This window comes from Chionomys nivalis, chromosome 26, assembly GCF_950005125.1.
Source record: "Chionomys nivalis chromosome 26, mChiNiv1.1, whole genome shotgun sequence".
In the NCBI taxonomy this organism is placed as follows: domain Eukaryota; kingdom Metazoa; phylum Chordata; class Mammalia; order Rodentia; family Cricetidae; genus Chionomys; species Chionomys nivalis.
In genome coordinates, this window is record NC_080111.1 from 15,648,993 (window position 1) to 15,668,379 (window position 19,387).

Consider the following 19,387-nt stretch of genomic DNA (forward strand, 5'->3'; position numbering starts at 1 on the left):
TTATATTTTTGCTTAGTATTTGTATGTTAAATGTGTGAGAACATACCACAGGATGTCACGGCCCCTTCGTCCAGCAAGGAAGACGCGCAACACCAGAGCTCTTCTTGCTAAGCAGTTTATTTCAGGACTTTATTCACAGCAATCTTTTCCCTTCTCTTTCTCTCCCTCTCTCTCCGGGCAAACCTCTCCCAGCCCTTAAGTAGGCCTGGGCCGCCAACCCCAGATTGCCAGGTGGGCATTGCCCATAGGTCCATGCATATGCAAGCAGCTGACAATCATTGCGTGATAATAGCATAAGTCAGGCTTTAGCCATAGGAGTTGATTATCACAGAGAGCACTCGCTTTCGGGATCGCGGAGGGCGGGAGCCAGCACCATCAGGTGTGACTCCACACAGCTCTCTACATTGCCATCAGGTGTGGCTTCATGCAGCTCGCTACAGTTCCCCCTTTTTGTTTTGTAAAGCTACAGGCAAAAGTAGAGGTCTGATCTCTGTTAAAAATGGAACATGTGCTAGTGTCCGTCCAGGTGTCATCCACTCAGCGAACACTAGACCTGTCCGGTGTCCTTTTACAGAGGTGGGAGTTAGACACCAACCCACATGCAATCAGACTTGCTCTTCTTGAGGTTGATGTATGCTTACCTCAAGTGCAGTGCGCAAGCCTCGCATCCTGTGCTCGCTTCTATCTCTTTTAAGGTAGATAGCCAAACTTGGGGAGACTGTCCTGCTTCAATGGCCGTGAAGGCCTGAATGATCATAACTGCATTGCAATGCTGTGAAACCCTTATGTGACAGACGCACCACAGGCATACCAGGGAGGCAAGCACCATTAAGCCTGCTAGAGCTCCTACTCCCACCCACTCCTTCAGATGATTCATGGCTATGATGATCCAGGTCACGGCGAACTGGCATCAGCTTGGGAAAGGCTGACAGAATCCCCCACCGCAGCTTCGCCATCACTTTCTTCGTTGAGCAGGTGAGGAACAGGCACAGGATCCTTTTCTGCCTCCGTCTGCACTTGCACCTTCCTCACCAGGTGTTCTGGCACCCAAAAAGGGTCCAAATGATCCTATGGAAAAACACAAACAGCACCTCATGCCCATACCTGTTAAAGCATCCTTCCAGGTCACCATTCCTTTTGAAGGACTGGACAGACACGAATGCCTGTCTGCGGCAGACTGATTGGCTATTCTTAGGGGTTTGCTCATGGCCTATTCCCCCTTTTTGTTTTTGAAGTATCACAATAATAAGCCAGGAGGCAGGCAAAGAGGATAGTAATGGCAGCCCGCGTTGCACCAGTCCCATGACTTGCATTTGATTGTTAAACAGCTTGCAAATCATGTAATAGGCGCCACTTCCCGATTTTTTCCTGATTACAAAGATAGGTGTGTTCCAGGGGGAAATGGATGGTTTAATATGGCCTAGAGTCAACTGTTCCATTATTTAATCATTGGCAGCTATGAGCTTCTCAGAGGAAAGAGGCCACTGAGGAACCCACACTGGCTCCTCTGTTTTCCAAGTAATGGGAATTCCTTCCCCAGCGGCCCCTAAGAAAAACCCATCCCTTGTCTGGGTTTTCTTAGTTCTGCCACTATCGGATCTTTCCGTTCTTGTCCAAAATTCAGATGGCAGCCCATATTTTTCATAATGGTTTGAGTCTTTTTCTGAATATTCGTTACTTAATTTAAAACCCATAGATTTCATGAGATCTCTTCCCCATAATGATACTGGAAGTTCAAGAACGTAAGGTTGAATTACTCCGGAATGACCCTCTGTATCTTGCCAATTTAACAAATTTGCACTAACATTAGGAGCACCTGCATATCCTAATCCTTGTAAGGTGTGTGATGAGGTCTGTATAGGCCATCCTCGTGGCCAATCTTTACTAGCTATGATACTTTTATCCGCCCCTGTATCCAAAAGGCCTGTGATCTTGACTCCATTAACAGTTAGTTGTAAAATAGGCCTTTGGTCCAGATCCAAGGATAAAAATGTTAAGTCTGTACCTGATGAACCAAACCCTTTATCTCCTCTTTCAATGTTTTTAGCTGGATGTTTGTCACGTAGACTAGGCAAAATAACAAGTTGAGCTATCCTATCACCTGGAGAAATTGCGGTAATGCCTTTTAGGTGACTCAACCATGATTTTAACAATGCCTGTATAGTCTGGATCAATTATCCCTGGGTGGACTCGTAAGCCTCTTAAGGTGGTAGATGATCTCCCTATCAATAGACCCACCGTGCCAGGCTGAAGGGGGCCCTGAAAGTCAGAATCTACAGTTTGGACCCCCATTTGAGGTGTTAATACGAGTCTGGTGGTGGCACGGAGGTCCAACCCTGCTGAACCTGCAGTGGCTCTTCGCGGTCCTTGGGGTGTCTGAAGGTTGGCCACTGCTCGTGACTCCCTTTTCTGCTCTGATCTTCCATTGCCCCATATATTTGGGGGCCCTGAGGCCGGGGGCCCCGCTGTCCATTTTTTGGCATAGTAACATTTACTAAGGGTTGTCCATTAATATCTTTTACTGACCTACGCCCAATCGCCCAATGCCTTCCTTTTCTACATCTGGGGCATAGTCCTGGAATTGGGCATTGACCATTTCCAGCTTCCTGGGCATGTCCCTGCTGAGTGCTTCTTCCTTGAGGGCAGTTACGCCTTATATGGCCTGCCTTGCCACAACGAAAGCAAGTTCCCTAGTGCCCCGGTTCTTACTTAGCCGGAGTACAGCAGCAGCTAGCCCAGAATTGGTTAACGGACCTCCTAGCTCTCTACAAGCTCTCATCCAATATTCCAACCCTCTGTTCTTATAAGGAGTGATAGCTGCCCTGCATTCTTTAGTACATTGTTCATATGCTAACTGCTTGACTAATGGCATAGGAGTGTCAGGATCACCAAATATCTTTCCTGCAGCTTCCACCAGTCTAGCCACAAAATCAGAAAAAGGCTCTGTAGGTCCTTGGATAATCTTTGTCAAATTACCTCTTACTTCCCCTCTATTGGGTAAAGACTTCCAGGCTCGAGTAGCAAGATTGTTAATTTGCTCATACACCTGAGGTGGATATCCATTTTGTTGATTGGCAAATCTACCTTGTCCGAGTAGCATATCCGTATCCCATTCTGCTTGAGCTCCTCCAGCTGCCAAATTTATCACAGTCTGGCCATTGGCAAATTCAATTAAAGTAGCTTTCCAATCCAAATATTGACCAGGGGATAAGCAAGCCTTTGCAAGATTCATCCAATCAGCTGGAGTCATAGCATACCTATGCAAAGCCTCCACCTGAGCCACCGTAAAGGAGGCTGAAACGTCTCCGGACAGACTCTGCCAATGTTTTAATAACTTTGAAATCTAAGGGCTCATGGTATCTGTTGCCTTGCTGATCTTGAAACACTGGGAAAGCATTCATTTTCTTGGGAGCAGCCATCATTTCCGCCCTGACTTCCCTCCATACTCCAGGGCTGAAAGAAGTCCCTCCTTCTGCTCCCATGACCTCAGGATACTGAGGGGGCTGAAGGAGTTACACTCCTTCTTGTACTTTCAAGTTGTTTTTTCTTCTGTTCCTCCCTTTCTTTCCTCTTGATTTTACGGATAGATTCTAGGGGGACTACATAAAAGCCCTCCTCTTCCTCCTCCTCCTCCTCAGGCTCTGAGTGAGTGGAAATATCCGACTCCTCCAGTTCTGACAGATTAGTATGTAAACCTGTTTTTCCTTTTCCTGGGTCCTTTTTCCTCATTCCTTTACCTGACCCAGCATCAAACATAACCTTTTTAGAGGCTGCTCTCTCAGATCTCTCCTCCTGTTGAAGCTCTAAGGCAGCCTGGCTATTCTCTATTGCTTCAATATACCTTTGATCTTTCAAACAATGCCACACTAGCCTCCAAACTGTTTTTTTTTTGTAGATTCATTTATTTATTATGTATACAGTGTTCTGTCTGCATGTATGCCACCAGACCAGAAGAGGGCACCAGATCTCATTATAGATGGTTGTGAACCACCATGTGGTTGCTGGGAATTGAACTCAGGGCCTCTGGAAGAGCAGGCAGTGCTCTTAACCTCTGAGCCATCTCTCCAGCCCCTGCAAACTGTTTTGACACCTTTAAGAGCTAAAAAAAAAAATTGGATGTGGGGGCTGGAGAGACGGCTCAATGGTTAAGAGCACTGACTGCTCTTCCAGAGGTTGTGAGTTCAGTTCCCAGCAACCACATGATGGCTCACAACCATCTGTAATGAGATCTGGTGCCCTCTTCTGGTGTGTGGGTATACATGAAAGCAGAATGTTGTATACATAATAAATAAATCTTTAAAAAAAAATTGGATGTGAAGATGAAGCGCCCATCTTGAACAAATGTTAGATTTGTACCCTTTCACTTTTAACCCGTTCCGCTTCTTGTCACGGCTCTACTTTTATCCTGCTCTCCCTATTTCTACCGGTGAGAGCAGAAAACCCGCTTTTCGCGGTCCTCTTACCTGAGGATAGCGGTGCACCCCCTGACTGCAGCAAGTTCTGGGCTCCACGGAGAGAGGTTTGGAGCTTCCCCATATGGGCCACCACTTGTCACGGCCCCCTCCTCCAGCAAGGAAGACGTGCAACACCAGAGCTTTTCTTGCTAAGCAGTTTATTTCAGGACTTTATTCATAACAATCTTTTCCCTTCTCTTTCTCTCCCTCTCTCCCCGGGCAAACCTCTCCCAGCCCTTAAGCAGGCCTGGGCCGCCAACCTCAGATTGACAGGTGGGCACCGCCCATAGGTCCACGCATATGCAAGCAGCTGACAGTCATTGCGTGATAATAGCATAAGTCAGGCTTTAGCCATAGGAGTTGATTATCACAGAGAGCACTCGCTTTCAGGATCACAGAGGGCGGGATCAACACCATCAGGTGTGACTCCACACAGCTCTCTGTATTGCCATCAGGTGTGGCTCCATGCAGCTCGCTACACTTACCAATTTTTAATATGATATTTTGTTCTTGTTCAGACAAATAAATCTTGCCTGGATATTAGAGGGCAGAGCTAACAACTAGTGGACCATAGGATCTGGCAGGAAGTGGATCATGACTTTAATCCCAGCAATTGGGAGTTGAAAAAAGAATCTAATCCCCCCATTTGGTTTGGATTTGGGGAGGTAAGAAGTGAATGTGGCTGCTCTGTTGCTTATCTGTTCTGTGATGTTTACCCCAAAATCTGACTCTGGGATTTTATTAATAATACTAATTAGAATCACACTCTAATTTATTTGAATAATGATTTCTTTACTTTTATTTTTTAAAAGAAAACAAACTATCTTTATCCATTATACATATCAATCCAAATTTCCACTCCCTCCCCTCCTCTCATTTTCTCCAGTTAGCCTCCCACCCAATCCCATATTCATTCCATAGAGAGAGTGGGCACATTGCTTTGTAGAAGGTCCAAGGCCCTCCCTACTAATATCAAGGCTCAGCAAGGCATCCATCCAAAGAGAATGGACACCGGATTTTTAACAAAGTAGCTAAAGTTATACAATTACAACCTGTCTTCTTCAAAAAACACCCATTGCTCATAATTGCTAAGCTATCTCAAGCCACATTTTTATTAAAAAAATTATTCTTATACATTTTATGTAAAATATATTCCATTACTTTACCCCCTTTCTTGTCCTATCTGTAAGCCTTTCCAAATTCTTTCAATTTCTTGCTTGTTAAGTGTGAGTGAATAGTGAGTAAAGTCTGCTGGGACCATTTCTGTTGGCTGTGTGTTATAGTTTCGAGGCTGAACAGGCTGTTTTGAATACACAAATAAGGAGATCATCCATGCATGTGGCTAAATCAACCACTTACAGTAGAATTCTTATCTTTATTGAGCAACATGAGTTTGAGCTTTATGTTATCTAGACTGCCTTTGACAGAAAACATTAGTAAGAATAGGAAACTTGGAAGAGTGATTACCTAAGCCAACACTTGCCATGCCCTTGAAGTTGTACAGCTTCAGAGAAGACTATGGACCACTGTCCTCCACCAATCACAGTATCTCCATGCCCCAATGGTCTCCAAACATACATACCCCATTGACCATTCCCACCTCGGATGACTTTGAAATTATGATTTCCCTCCAACTTTCTAAGTATCATGGTTATATGCCTATCCTATTATGCCCTGCATAGCTGACCTCAACTTTATTTAGTGAATCATTTGAATTTTGGAATGGCTAAGATGATTGGTTATACTTAAGTATATCGAAATCACTTATCTCTGTGTGCCTGCATTTCACCATCTGTAGCAAAAGGACAGCACACTGCCCTAGTCCCTTGATGAATTATAGCACACTCAAAGATAAAGAAAAGCAATATTGCTCAGACTTGAAAATCAAGGGACTTTGTGGTAAGAGGGCAGCATTTGATGGGAGCCTTCTTCTGTTACTGAAGTGAGGACACATCCTGCTTCCTGGATACCATAACCAGCAGGCTTAGCAGTTTGTATTTATAAGTCAACTAAAAGAACAAACCTACACTGCATGGTGGTGGTGTATGCCTTTGATCGTAACACTTGGGAGGCACAGACAGGTGGATCTCTGTAAACCCAAGGCAATCCTGGTCTAGATAACTAGTTTCAGAAATGTCAAGGCTAAAAAATAATCTGTCATGAAAATCTAAAAAAAAATTACAAATTAGTTGTCTGTTATGAACCCTCCTATATTTCAGGTACACTGGGAACAAGGTGGACAAATCTCCCTGATCTTGTAGAAATGCAAGTCTATACAGTGAGTTCCAGGCCAGCCACAGAGGGGGAAGACCCAGCACAGCTGAGTGGAGGAGGAGAACAGTTCATGCCAGCTCGTCCTCAGGTGCACCTTAAACACTGCTCTCTGGCATTTAATCCTTGGGCTTTCACAAACCTCCATTCCTATCAGTTCACTCAAATTCCACAGCTCTTTGTGGATGCCTGATCACCTTAACCTTATAGTGACTTCAGTTTTATGTCCCTGAAAGCCCTCACAACCTGGATGTTATCTTGAGTCATCACTACTTAGAGCTCCTAACTGAATGTTTTTTAAGCACCTGGGAAACAGAATATGGTACCATTTCTACAAGTCAGCCTTCATGCCTGCAAGTTATTATTTTCTCTTTACAAGAGGAATGAACTCAAGCAGTGTTACACCTGGTATGTGAGCTTCAAGGCTGATGGAGGTGGGTCTTATATTAATCTGTTGCTTTCATTGGTTAATTAAATAAAGAAACTGCCTAGGCCCATTTGATAGGCCAACCCTTAGGTGGGTGGTGTAAACAGAACAGAATGCTGGGAGAAAGAAGCCTAGTCAGTGAGTCGTCATGATTCTCTCACTCCAGACAGACACAGGTTAAGATCTTTCCTGGTAAGCCAGCTCGTGGTGCTACACAAAATATTAGAAATGGGTTAGTTCAATATGTAAGAGCTAGCCAATAAGAGGCTAAAACTAATGGGATAGGCAGTGTTTAAAAGAATACAGTTTCCGTGTAATTATTTCGTATAAAGCTAGCCGTGCGGGCGGCCAGGTGCCAGGAACGTAGGCCGCTGCTCTTATTACTACACAAGGCTCCAATTATGGCCAATTGCTTTGATTAAATAGTTAATCACCTTTTAAAGACTATCAGTTTACATCCTGATTACTTTTTATACTTTTCTCTCATTTTGGGGAGACTTGGGCTCAGAAATTCTTTAAGAAGCAAGACTAAGTTAGTTTCCCATGCTATCACACTTTTATTTCTCCTGGGTCATCAAGGCTGTGATAAAGATGGATTTAGATCAGCCATTTATACCACACTGTTACTAATGACATGTTCATGAGACTCACCACTTAAGAAAATTGGTAACTCATCCACAGGGGCTAACATTGATACCCAGCACCCACAACTCTGTGTACTTCCAGTCAGAAGGGATTAGACACTGTCTTCTAGTCACCCTTCCACTGACACCCTTACTTGAAAAGTTTGATCAGACATGTTCTAATATTTTAATAACCAATGGGACACTTCAATGATGGGAAGGACATTCTATATATTACATCACAAAAATACCTATTACTAGATAAAGGCACAATAGAAGCTAAACAAAAGTCATAGAAGGAATAAAATGTCTACAAAATAAATTTTAGTAAATGGAGTTGCCACAATATACAACACTTTAGTACCTACCTCAAATGTTTTGAAATAGAAACCAATGCAATGATTTCCAGCATCAGTCTTGAGTGAATGTGTTACATAATTTACTTCCTTCAAAGCTATGATAAAAAATACTTTTTTTTGAAGCTGAAGACAACTTTAATGGCTAAAGTCACTAAAATTTGTTTTCATGAATAGGGCTTACTGCTTTATGAGTTTGTTCCTATTTCCAAAATTCAATGAGATATAAATAGACATTAAAATATTTATAGCACTAGAGTCATGGCTAGGTGACTAAGAAATCTTCATTCCAAGGACTCAGGTCAGATTTTTAACAGCTTTCTGTAATTTCTACTACAAATTCTAAAGTGTTTAACTTTTCCAGGATACGGAATGCACAATTACATCCCCCACACACACACACACATCACACCATTACAATAAAAGCAAATTTTTGAACAATTTTTCACTCACGAAAATTTTTCTCCTGTAAGCATCTATTAATGTAAAATAGAAGTCCAGGCATCTTACAGCTCACTTACAGAGTTTTTCTTTTTTTGTTGTTGTTTTTTAAAATATTTATTTATTTGTTATGTATTCAATATTCTGTGTTTATACGTGCAGGCCAGAAGAGGGCACCAGACCTTATTACAGATGGTTGTGAGCCACCATGTGGTTGCTGGGAATTGAACTCAGGACCATTGGAAAAGCAGGCAATGCTCTTAACCGCTGAGCCATCTCTCCAGCATCCAGAGTTTTTCTTCATGAATAACTGGTTCATGTAAAGAGAAAGCAATTTTAAACTTGAAGTAAGAGAAATTAATACTTGTAAGTTGCTGGTATCATGTGGGAAGATTTAGGCTATGAGAATTTACATCCATACACCAGTTGCAGTTCCAACACTCTACTTCATGTGGAAGATTACAGCTGGGAGTTCTTAAGTTCCAGTTTTAGTGCCATGCTGACACTTTTTGTCATGGTTCTTTCATGATGATGCTGTTATCTAATAGAACCATGGCCTGAATAAAAATGCTTTTATATTATGAAATAGACATCATATCACAAGCAAAAAGGAGGTAGTACACATCCATAAATATTTGCACCTGAATTACATATTCCATGCAGTTGAAGAGAAGTATAAAATCTAAAAGGGTTACATTATTGTTCAAATTCATCTTGCAAGTCTTAAAACTCTGGAAGGAAGGACACGCTGACTACCAAAAATTTGGCAGTACCAACATCTATGAAAAGAAGTTTGCCCCACTAGATGTAGCAATTCTCTTCCTCTCGGAGAGACATTCATTACAGCTGGGCTCTGCTCCATTCTTCTATGAAAGCTTCCCAGCAGAAATGTCTGTTGTAGATCTGCTCCACTCTCCTAAGGGAGTCTTCCATAAGAGGTGTCCATTGCTGCTCTGCTCTTCTGGGTTAAGTGAGTTTCCAAACAATGGTGTCAACTGTATCTCAATTCAACTCCAAGAGATTTATTTGGGAGGGAAGAATCCAGAGTGTGACTTCCTCTGCAAGGCTGGAAAGGGGCAGCTACCAACCGAAGGAGCAGATGACTCATATAGGGCTTCTTGGAGCCAGAGCACTTCTAAGGAGATTTAGAAGGTGGGAATTGGTCAGATTTAAATGCCTTGGTTGAACAAGCTCAGAGATGGGCTGGATTTTGTGCTCCGGGATTGGTTGGTTTTGAACTCAGAGAGACAAGGGTAGATTGTATTTCTTTGGTACTGGTTTGAGAACCAAAGCAGAATTCTTTCACTGTCTGTTTTTGAATATTGACTGCATTTTCAGGGTGATGTTGTACCTTTCACTAGTTCTGGAGTTAGGGTCAAAGTGTTTTCCTTTGTATCTCATTTCAGTACCAGGTTGTGATTCTTAATATGGCTCTGTCTCCTTCCCATAAGACTTCATAAAAATCACAGATTAGGTTTTGTCCATCAGTTTCCTGGTGCAAATAAAATAAAAGCTAGTATCATAATGCTTGAACAGATTGTTGACACTATCATTTTTTTACAGAATAAACACTTTTGGTTAATAGACTGTAAGTGTAATGGCTTCAGGTACCTAAAAACTATCATATTGATTACACGCAAAGAGTTTTACTCCTATAACAACTGCAAACCATATACCACACTAAGTTTATTTTTTCACTACAGTATGATTATTCTCATGTTTTTGAAGACTACACTCCTTAAGTTTAGTTTCTCACCAGGATGGTTTGTTTCGTATATTTGGAGATTATTATGACAAAGGATTTGCCAAACAAATTCCATTCACAAGTTTCTCTCCGATCTGTGTTCTCTTCTGCATTTGAAGATGAATAAGACATGAAAAGACTTTTCCAAACTCATTTCACGCATACTGTTTCGCAACCGTGTGTGTTCTTTGATGCCTTTGAAGAACACTGTGTTGAACAAAGGCCTTACCACACTGATTACATTCATAGGGTTTCTCTCCAGTATGTGTTCTTTTATGCAATTGCAGATGACTGTGACGTGCAAAGGCCTTACCACACTGATTACATTCATAGGGTTTCTCTCCAGTATGTGTTCTTTTATGCAATTGCAGATGACTGTGACATGCAAAGGCCTTACCACACTGATGACATTCATAGGGTTTCTCTCCAGTATGTGTCCTTTTATGCCTTTGAAGTTGACTATGATGTGCAAAGGCCTTACCACACTGATTACATTCATAGGGTTTCTCTCCAGTGTGTGTTCTTTTATGCAATTTAAGATTGCTGTGTTCTGCAAAGGACTTACCACACTGATTACACTCATACGGTTTCTCTCCAGTATGTGTTCTTTTATGCTTTTGGAGAATACTGTTTTCAGCAAAGGCCTTACCACACTGACTACATGCATAGGGTTTCTCTCCAGTATGTGATCTTTTATGCCTTTGAAGAGCACTGTGGTAAGCAAAGGCCTTACCACACTGATTACATTCATAGGGTTTCTCTCCAGTATGTGTCATTTTATGCCTTTGAAGTTGACTATGATGTGCAAAGGCCTTACCACACTGATTACATTCATAGGGTTTCTCTCCAGTATGTGTCCTTTTATGCAATTGCAGATGACTGTGACGTGCAAAGGCCTTACCACACTGATGACATTCATGGGGTTTCTCTCCAGTGTGTGTTCTTTTATGCCTTTGAAGATTGCTGTGATGTGCAAAGGCCTTACCACAATGATTACATTCATAGGGTTTCTCTCCAGTATGTGTCCTTTTATGCAATTGCAGATGACTGTGACGTGCAAAGGCCTTACCACACTGATGACATTCATGGGGTTTCTCTCCAGTATGTGTTCTTTTATGCTTTTGAAGAGTACTGTTTTCAGCAAAGGCCTTACCACACTGATTACATTCATAGGGTTTCTCTCCAGTATGTGATCTTTTATGCAATTGCAGATGACTGTGACATGCAAAGGCCTTACTACACTGATTACATTCATAGGGTTTCTCTCCAGTATGGGATCTTTTATGGCTTCGAAGATTAATGTGTTGAGCAAATGACTTACCACACAGATTACATTCATAGGGTTTCTCTCCAGTGTGTGTTCTTTTATGCGATTTAAGATTGCTGTGTTCTGCAAAGGACTTACCACACTGATTACACTCATACGGTTTTTCTCCAGTATGTATTCTTTTATGCTTTTGAAGAGTACTGTTTTCAGCAAAGGCCTTACCACAATGACTACATGCATAGGGTTTCTCTCCAGTATGTGATCTTTTATGCCTTTGAAGAGCACTGTGGTAAGCAAAGGCCTTACCACACTGATTACATTCATAGGGTTTTTCTCCAGTACGTGTTCTTTTATGCTTTTGAAGATGCCTGTGTTGAGCAAAGGCCTTACCACACTGACTACATGCATACGGTTTCTCTCCAGTATGTGTTCTTTTATGCTTTTGAAGAGTACTGTTTTCAGCAAAGGCCTTACCACAGTGATTACATTCATAGGGATTCTCTCCAGTATTTGTTCTTTTATGCAATTGAAGGATATGGGGCCCTCCAAAGGCCTTACCACACTGATTACATTCATATGGTTTCTCTCCAGTATTTGTTCTTTTATGCAATTGAAGGGTATGGGGCCCTCCAAAGGCCTTACCACACTGATTACATGCATAGGCTTTCTCTGCAGTGTGTGTTATTTTATGCAATCGAACATTAAAGGGCTGTGCAAAGGCTTTACAACACTGATTACATTCACAAGGTTTCTCTTCAGTATGTGTCCTTTTGTGCATTTGAAGAGAATTGTGATGAGCAAAGGCTTTATGACACTGATTAGATTCATAGGGTTTCTTACTATCATGTGTTTTTTTATTCCTCTGAAGATGACTGTCATATGCCAAGGCTTTAACACATTGAAGATGCACTGAAACTTTCTTTCCAGAAATGTTTCTTTCAATCCTGCAAGCATAATTGGAACATATAAAAGCCTTACCACATTCAATACTGAATTGAACCTACATATCTCCATGTATTACTTTTGTAATTGAGTCCAATTGTAAAAAGAAATCAGATATTAAGGTTTTATAACTGTGTTTGAACTCATGCTTTCTTCTTTAATTAAGGGTTGTTTTGCATTTTTGAAGACACCTGTCATGGTAAATTCCTTTATTATGTGGTTTACCTTTTCACCTTTACAGAAACATTTTTCTATTTGACATATTTCTTATATTTGAAGAGAATTGGATAACCTCAGAACAACTTTATTACATTCATAAACTGTCCTATACTATGAATCATACTACATTTGCTAACTGAACTAGGACAATCAGAAGTATTTGCACAATTCTAGAACTCATGTGGCTTCTCTGCACTCTGAGTTTGTTTATGTATTAACAGTGATATGTAAAAATCAATTATTAATATAGTTGAATCAATTTCAGCAAGGGGACTAACTCAACATGGGGACTAATGCTTATCTTCTAATTGTTTTTAGAGAGAGGTATGCAGCATTTTCCCATATTCCTATGCTCATAGGCTTGTATCGAGAGTAATATGTGGTATACCCAGTAAAGAAAGAATCACAAACAAAAAATTTCCACACTGAATTATCACGGTGTGACTTTCTATTTCTCGTTGATGTGTGATAGAGGTATTAAAGTTTCTTCACAATAACTGCCACTTAACTCTAACTGCTTCTGTCACCAATCTTAATATAGTAATAAGAAGTATATGAGTAATACAAGGTTTACGATGTGCTCTCAGTTTAGTAAAAAGTCTTGCAGATATACTTATCATCACTTCAATGTGTACACATTTTGTATTATGAGTCGCAAGAAATAAATTGATTGGCAGATCTACAGCATAGCTTTCATGGTTCTGTGATTCAAATGGTGATGTCTGTTTAGCCATTTCTCACTTGTCTTTTTAATTAAAAGAATGCCTTGAAAATGCAATTCACCTACATGAAATTTTATAAGGATTTTTCAGAAGTTAATAATCATAAATGCACTTAAAGCTGTGCTTATTCACACTGTTGCTTTTAATCTTCTTGGACGCATTATCATTTCATCAGAGGATCATTATTTTCAGCATGCACAAGAAAATTACCTTTCATGTCTTCTAGAACGTTGACAATGTTCTTTACTATTATGTTCCTCCCAAATGTATCCTAAAATATAGTACCAGAAAATGTATGTTATAATATTGAATACTGTGCAACATTTAAGTAGCTATTTTAAGTAAACTTTAGAACCATGCCTGCTTTATTCACCTCATTCTTCTTCTCCTCTCTAAATCAAGTTATTGAAGAATATCATTAACCAAGGAAAAGTTGTCCCTTTATTTTGAAACATGAAGGAAATTCATTTTTACCTATAGTAATGAGGTTCCTGTAGGTCTCCAGCATCACATCTTTGTAGAGATTCTTCTGGGAAGGATCCAGCAAATTCCACTCTTCCTCGGTGAAGTTGATATGCACATCATCATAGGTCACTGCCTTCTAAAATATGCCATATATGATAGTGACATGATAGTGACAACATTGCAAATGTATACTTCTTTGATAGTATAGTCATATAATTCTGCTGTTCCCTAATCATAGTCCAAGACATAGTCATTTTACAAGGAAATTGAATAGGAGAGTCTTCTCTGTCATTTCTGTACTCTTTGAATGAGATATCACCTTACAAGAGAAAATATCTATTAGCAGAGAGAAACAAGGAAACAGATCAACAGTTCATAGTACAAATGAGAAATTTTTATGAAGATTAACTAACTACAAATAGAAAAATAAGTTGGACAAACTGGGTGTATTGACTCATGCCTTTAAGATCAGACCTTCAAAAGCAGAGGCAGGTATATTTTTCTCTGAGTTAAATGCCAGACATGTCTATGCAATCAGGTCCAGGACAGGTGGAAGTACATAGTAAGACCTTATCATCCAAGAAGTGGTGATGCATACCTTTAATCCCAGCAATCAGGAGGCAGAGGCAGGTGGGTCTCTCTGAGTTTGAGGCCAGTCTGTTCTATGAGAGCTAGTTCCACTACAGGCTCCAAAGCTACAGAGAAACCCTGTCTCAAAAATCAAATAAACAATAAAAAACAACAAATAAATAGAAAGGCACTGTCTCCATTGCAAAAATCAGTGAATCAAGCAAGAAGACTAGAAGAACTCAGAGGTTTTTACTGAAGTTCCTACAAAGAAGTATGCATTCACTCCACTTCTCTATTTATCTTCCGAACATCTGAAGTGCCCTATTTAAACTGTAATACCAATAACTTTTTACAAACAGAGCTTTATGTTTAAAACAGTTACAAATGGACAGATGAAAATATTAGCAATATATATCTTGGGCATAAATAATAAACCCAGGCTGGGAGAGAGATGACTGAGTAGTACCTAGCTTTTGATGGTCTTGAATAGATGTGGCAGAATTGCCAGTACTTATTTGGGAATCATAACTATCCATTATTCCAAGTTCACAAATTATGAGATCCTTTGATCATGTTGAGGACCAGGTACCCATGTGGTGCATAGTCATGCCGATACATAAAATAGTTATATTAATTTTAAAAATGTAAAGTAAGCATAACAAGCAGGAAGAAGTTCATGCACCTACAATTCAGTGACTCCGAAAGCTTAGGCAGTACTAAAGTCATGCCTGCTGAAAGTCTTCCAGACCCCAAAATGGGGAAAAAATTCTACTTCTATTATAGGTCACCTCAAAGCCAGAAACCTGACAAGAGCACAACATGATCAACAACAGACAGAGCAATATGTCACTACCATATTCACACTCTCCTACTACAGCACACCCTGAGTATTCCAACACAGCCAAAGTACAATTAAGTTAGATCAACTATGAAGATGTTATATGTCCTTATGAAGGAAGTGAATGAATTCTTTAAAATAAGCAAGGGAAAGATAAATGAAATCTTGGAGAATAATTATAAACCCCTTAAAGAAAGTCAAACAAGCAAACAGTTGACATAAATGAATAGATCAGTTCAAGAACTGAAAATTGAAATAGAAGCAAGTAAAAAAAAAGAAAAAGCAAGCCGAAGGAATTCTGGAGATAAAAAACTAGATAAATGAAAAGGAAAAAACTGGCAAATTAAGGTGAAGTCTATCCTATCTGTTGCTTCTATTCTGAACTGAGGTAGAAACCACTCTCCACATGCAAATCCTTTTCCTTTTCCTTTACATGCAATGGATATTCAGTTTCATAACTCAAATTTATAACTTCGAAACTGGTGGTAGAATCATTTAAGATTTTAAAGGTGTAATGTAGGACAAGTCCTACAGAGAAACACTGTTTCAAAAAATTTTAATAAAAGGAGTAAAAGAAGAATAGCATCTTGGATACTTCCAGAGGGGAAATGGGAGAATTTTAAGAAGTCAATAAACAATATCATATGAATTTGGGAGGAGGTCAGACAATTCCACTCAATTGGAACAAGGTTATCTGAAGAACTTTACTAAGAGCACACTGGTCTGGGGACTGATAACCATAGCTCCATATGATGAAAGGGTTGGGTTCTTAGGACCTAAAGGAACCCCTCCACAAAGGCCTTGGCACCAGATCATTACCAGCTCTCCAAAGCATATTCCTGGTTTTAGAGAAGGAGCTCTGTTTTATTATCACTACATCAGGTCTTCAGGAAACTCATAAGGATTAGCCCCCAGGCTGTTACTAGATCTCCTAGTAATGTCCCTGATCCTTGCCTGAGGGAATAAATAAAACCCTTGATTGATCAGGTAACTCCTCTGCCCAACAATGTTTTGCATTTCAAATATATGTCTCCTGGTGTCCTATTGCCCATCTGGAAGAACTGTGCTTTTCTAAAGAAGAAAACTGGAACATTGAGCCACATCAGGCCTTGAGGTTGTTTAGGAACCTGTAATGCCTCCTTGAAAAGCTTGCTAGAGGTTTTTTTCTTATATGAGGATGTGCCTGATGTCTGGTTTTAAATCAGTGGTGGCTTCTCTGTAGTAGTTTGGAGTTAAATATCTGGACAATCCAGTTGAACAAAGTGTGCCCTAGCATCCTAAATTCTAACAGCCCTGATTAAAATAAATTTATTGGCAGATGGCGCTCCAGCGTCAATCCCGGGAACATCCTGGCTGCCCTGTGCGAGCAACATGGGGGGAGCACGCGCAGGGGGCGCGCTCGTGAGTGTGGGGCCGCGCGCTCAGTGGCGCGCATGTGTGTGTGTGTGTGTGTGTGTGTGTGTGTATGTGTGTGGGGTGCTGCTGGGCTTCCCCGAGCTGGCAGGGAGCTGCTCTGCTCCAAGTGGCAGGCCGCGGGAGCGAGGGAGCAGACATGGATTTCGACTGGTAGCAGCACTATTTCTACGACTATGACTGCGGGGGAGGAGTTCTACCGCTCCATGGTGCCCAGCGAGGACATCTGGAAGAAATTTGAGCTGGTGCCGTGGCCCCCACGTCGCCACCCTGAGGCTCGGGTCCTGGCGTCGGGGACCCAGCCTCTGGGATTAGTCCCGGGGAGCCTTGGCCCGGAGGGGGTGCCTGGGTCGAGGTGGAATCTCAGGGCCATTCAAAAGCTTGGGGCAGGAATTATGCTTCCATCATCCCCCGTGACTGCATGTGGAGCGGCTTCTCTGCCCGGAAAGCCCTGAATGGCTGGAGAGAGTAGTGAGCAACCGACTCACCCCAGGCGTGCCCCGGGGGAACTTGCCCAAAGCGCCCGCCACCCCGGACTGCACTCCCAGCCTGGAAGCCAGTAGTAACCCAGCGCCTGCCACCCCGTGTCAGCTGGACGAACCCAAGACTCAGGCCTGCTCCAGGTCGAAGAGCCCCAGCGACTCCGAGGGCGAAAAAATCGACGTGTTAAAGGTGGAGAAGAGGCGATCTCTGGACATCCGAAAGCCAGTCACAATCACGGTGCGAGCAGACCCCCTGGACCCCTGCATGAAACATTTCCACATCTCTATCCACCAACATCAGCATAACTATGCTGCCCGCTTTCCTCCAGAAAGTTGCTCTCAGGAGGGGGCTCCAGAGAGGGGTCCCCAGGAACCAGAGGCTCCAGAGGTAGAAGCTCCCATGGGGAAAGAGGAGGAAGAGGAAGAAGAGATTGTGAGCCCCCAACCTATAGAAAGCGAGACTCCCTATTCCTGCCACCTGAAACCTGTCAGTTCTGACACTGAGGACATGACCAAGAGGAAGAACCATAACTTCGTAGAACAAAAAAGGAGGAATGACCTCTGTTCACGGTTCCTGGCCCTGAGGGACCAGGTGCCCACCCTGGCCAGCTGCTCTAAGGCCCCCAAAGTCGTGATCCTAAGCAAGGCCTTAGAGTACTTGCAAGCGCTGGTGGGGGCTGGAAAGAAGATGGCTACAGAAAAGGCAGCTCTGGTGTCGGCAGCAGAAGCTGCAGAAAAGTACCTCAGTGGCTACTAACCCACCAAAAAGCCTGACTTCTCTGTCACACACATGCATGCACGCACGCACACATTTATTTTCTATCTTCTCTCTCCCTTTTAGTAATTTGCACATTTTGGTTACAGTGGGGCAAGCTGGACAGTCGATCCCAGAATGCATTGCAGCCAGTGCACACACAATAAGGGCTTGCATTCTTGGAAACCTCGAAACCCAACTCGCCCTCTTGCCTGACTCATGGGAGTGTTGTCTTCTCTGGCACCTTTGGCTTCTCAGCTGGAGGCTGACTGAGGAGACTCGGGGTCTGCCTAGCTCACTGGCTTCGGAGGAAAGGCCGATGGATGCTATGCAACAGGTGGTGGACGATGCCAGGGGCTGCAGCCTGTGTGAAATCTCACTGTGTTAGAGCTTTAGGCTAGGAAAGGATGCAGCTCCCATTGGTGTCTCTGGGGATGACACAAGGACAGCTGGGCCTGGATACTGTCCCTGAGGCCCTGTTTTCCAGGACACAAGAGAGCTGTCCTGGGTGAAGACAAGCTTGCAGTCTTGATCAGCATGGACCATTACCTCACTGTCAGACACTTTACAGTAGCTGAGGAGTGGAAACCTTTAAGATACATTAAGACATTAGGCCACACCCTTCCCTCCACTCTCAATGGTATGACTTTGAAAACATTTAAAGGGCTTGGCCTATAGAGTCTTTGTCTCAGAGCTCTCTGAGCCTTCTCAGAGAGAGACCTGCCTATCCTTACAAGGTATTTTGTTTGTTTGTTTGTTTCTGCCTCTGTTATGCAATTGGCACCACAGCACCCTTTCACACAGATCAGAAATATTTCTGCAGGCCGTGGGAAAATGACTCATGGGAAAGCCTTGGCATCCTGGCGCATGAACATCTTCCTTGCCTGGGTGTTTTCTGCAGTGCCATTTGACGCCCAGCTTGGAACCTTCTCTCAAGGCAGACACAAAGAACCCAGGAGGAAGTGCCTGACCACTTCCTCTTTCCCTCCTGCCTCTCAAGTCAGTTCTTGATTTTTGTCGAAATTCTGCAGGAACAGTGTAAACCTGTCCTTCTGAAGCAACTTCAAGGAGTTTGCTGACTCTGAAGTCACCATCCTTGTTCTCTGGGTCACCTCCTTCTCCCCGAATCTGGGCCTGATAGATACTCTGGGGGGAGCTGCTGAGATTCATTGGGTGCCCCAGAAGGTACATGTGGGTTGTCAAGGTGCCCTAGGAGCAGAGCTCAGCCAACCCCAACAGGTTTTGCTCCGGCTGTGTTCTGCAGCACCAGGTGGAATCTAGGTTCAGCCCTCAATAGGGAAAGTGACCCAAGCTAGCGGTGGTCATGTGGGCGTCCTCAGGAGATCCTAAACTTTGCCTGAACGAAGAGTCAACCTTTTCGGAACTCTGCCCAGAAAGG

The 19,387-nt window shown here is 42.4% G+C and overlaps 1 protein-coding gene and 2 pseudogenes across 1 annotated transcript in view; 2 read left to right on the forward strand and 1 right to left on the reverse strand.

Annotated features, from left to right (window-relative positions):
• Positions 1-19,387, forward strand: part of LOC130866966 (zinc finger protein 431-like) — a 38,760-nt gene that overhangs the window by 3,482 nt on the left and 15,891 nt on the right. The window lies entirely within an intron of this gene.
• Positions 895-16,080, reverse strand: LOC130866759 (zinc finger protein 431-like; annotated as a pseudogene).
• On the forward strand, positions 16,805-17,991 carry LOC130866760 (protein L-Myc-like; annotated as a pseudogene).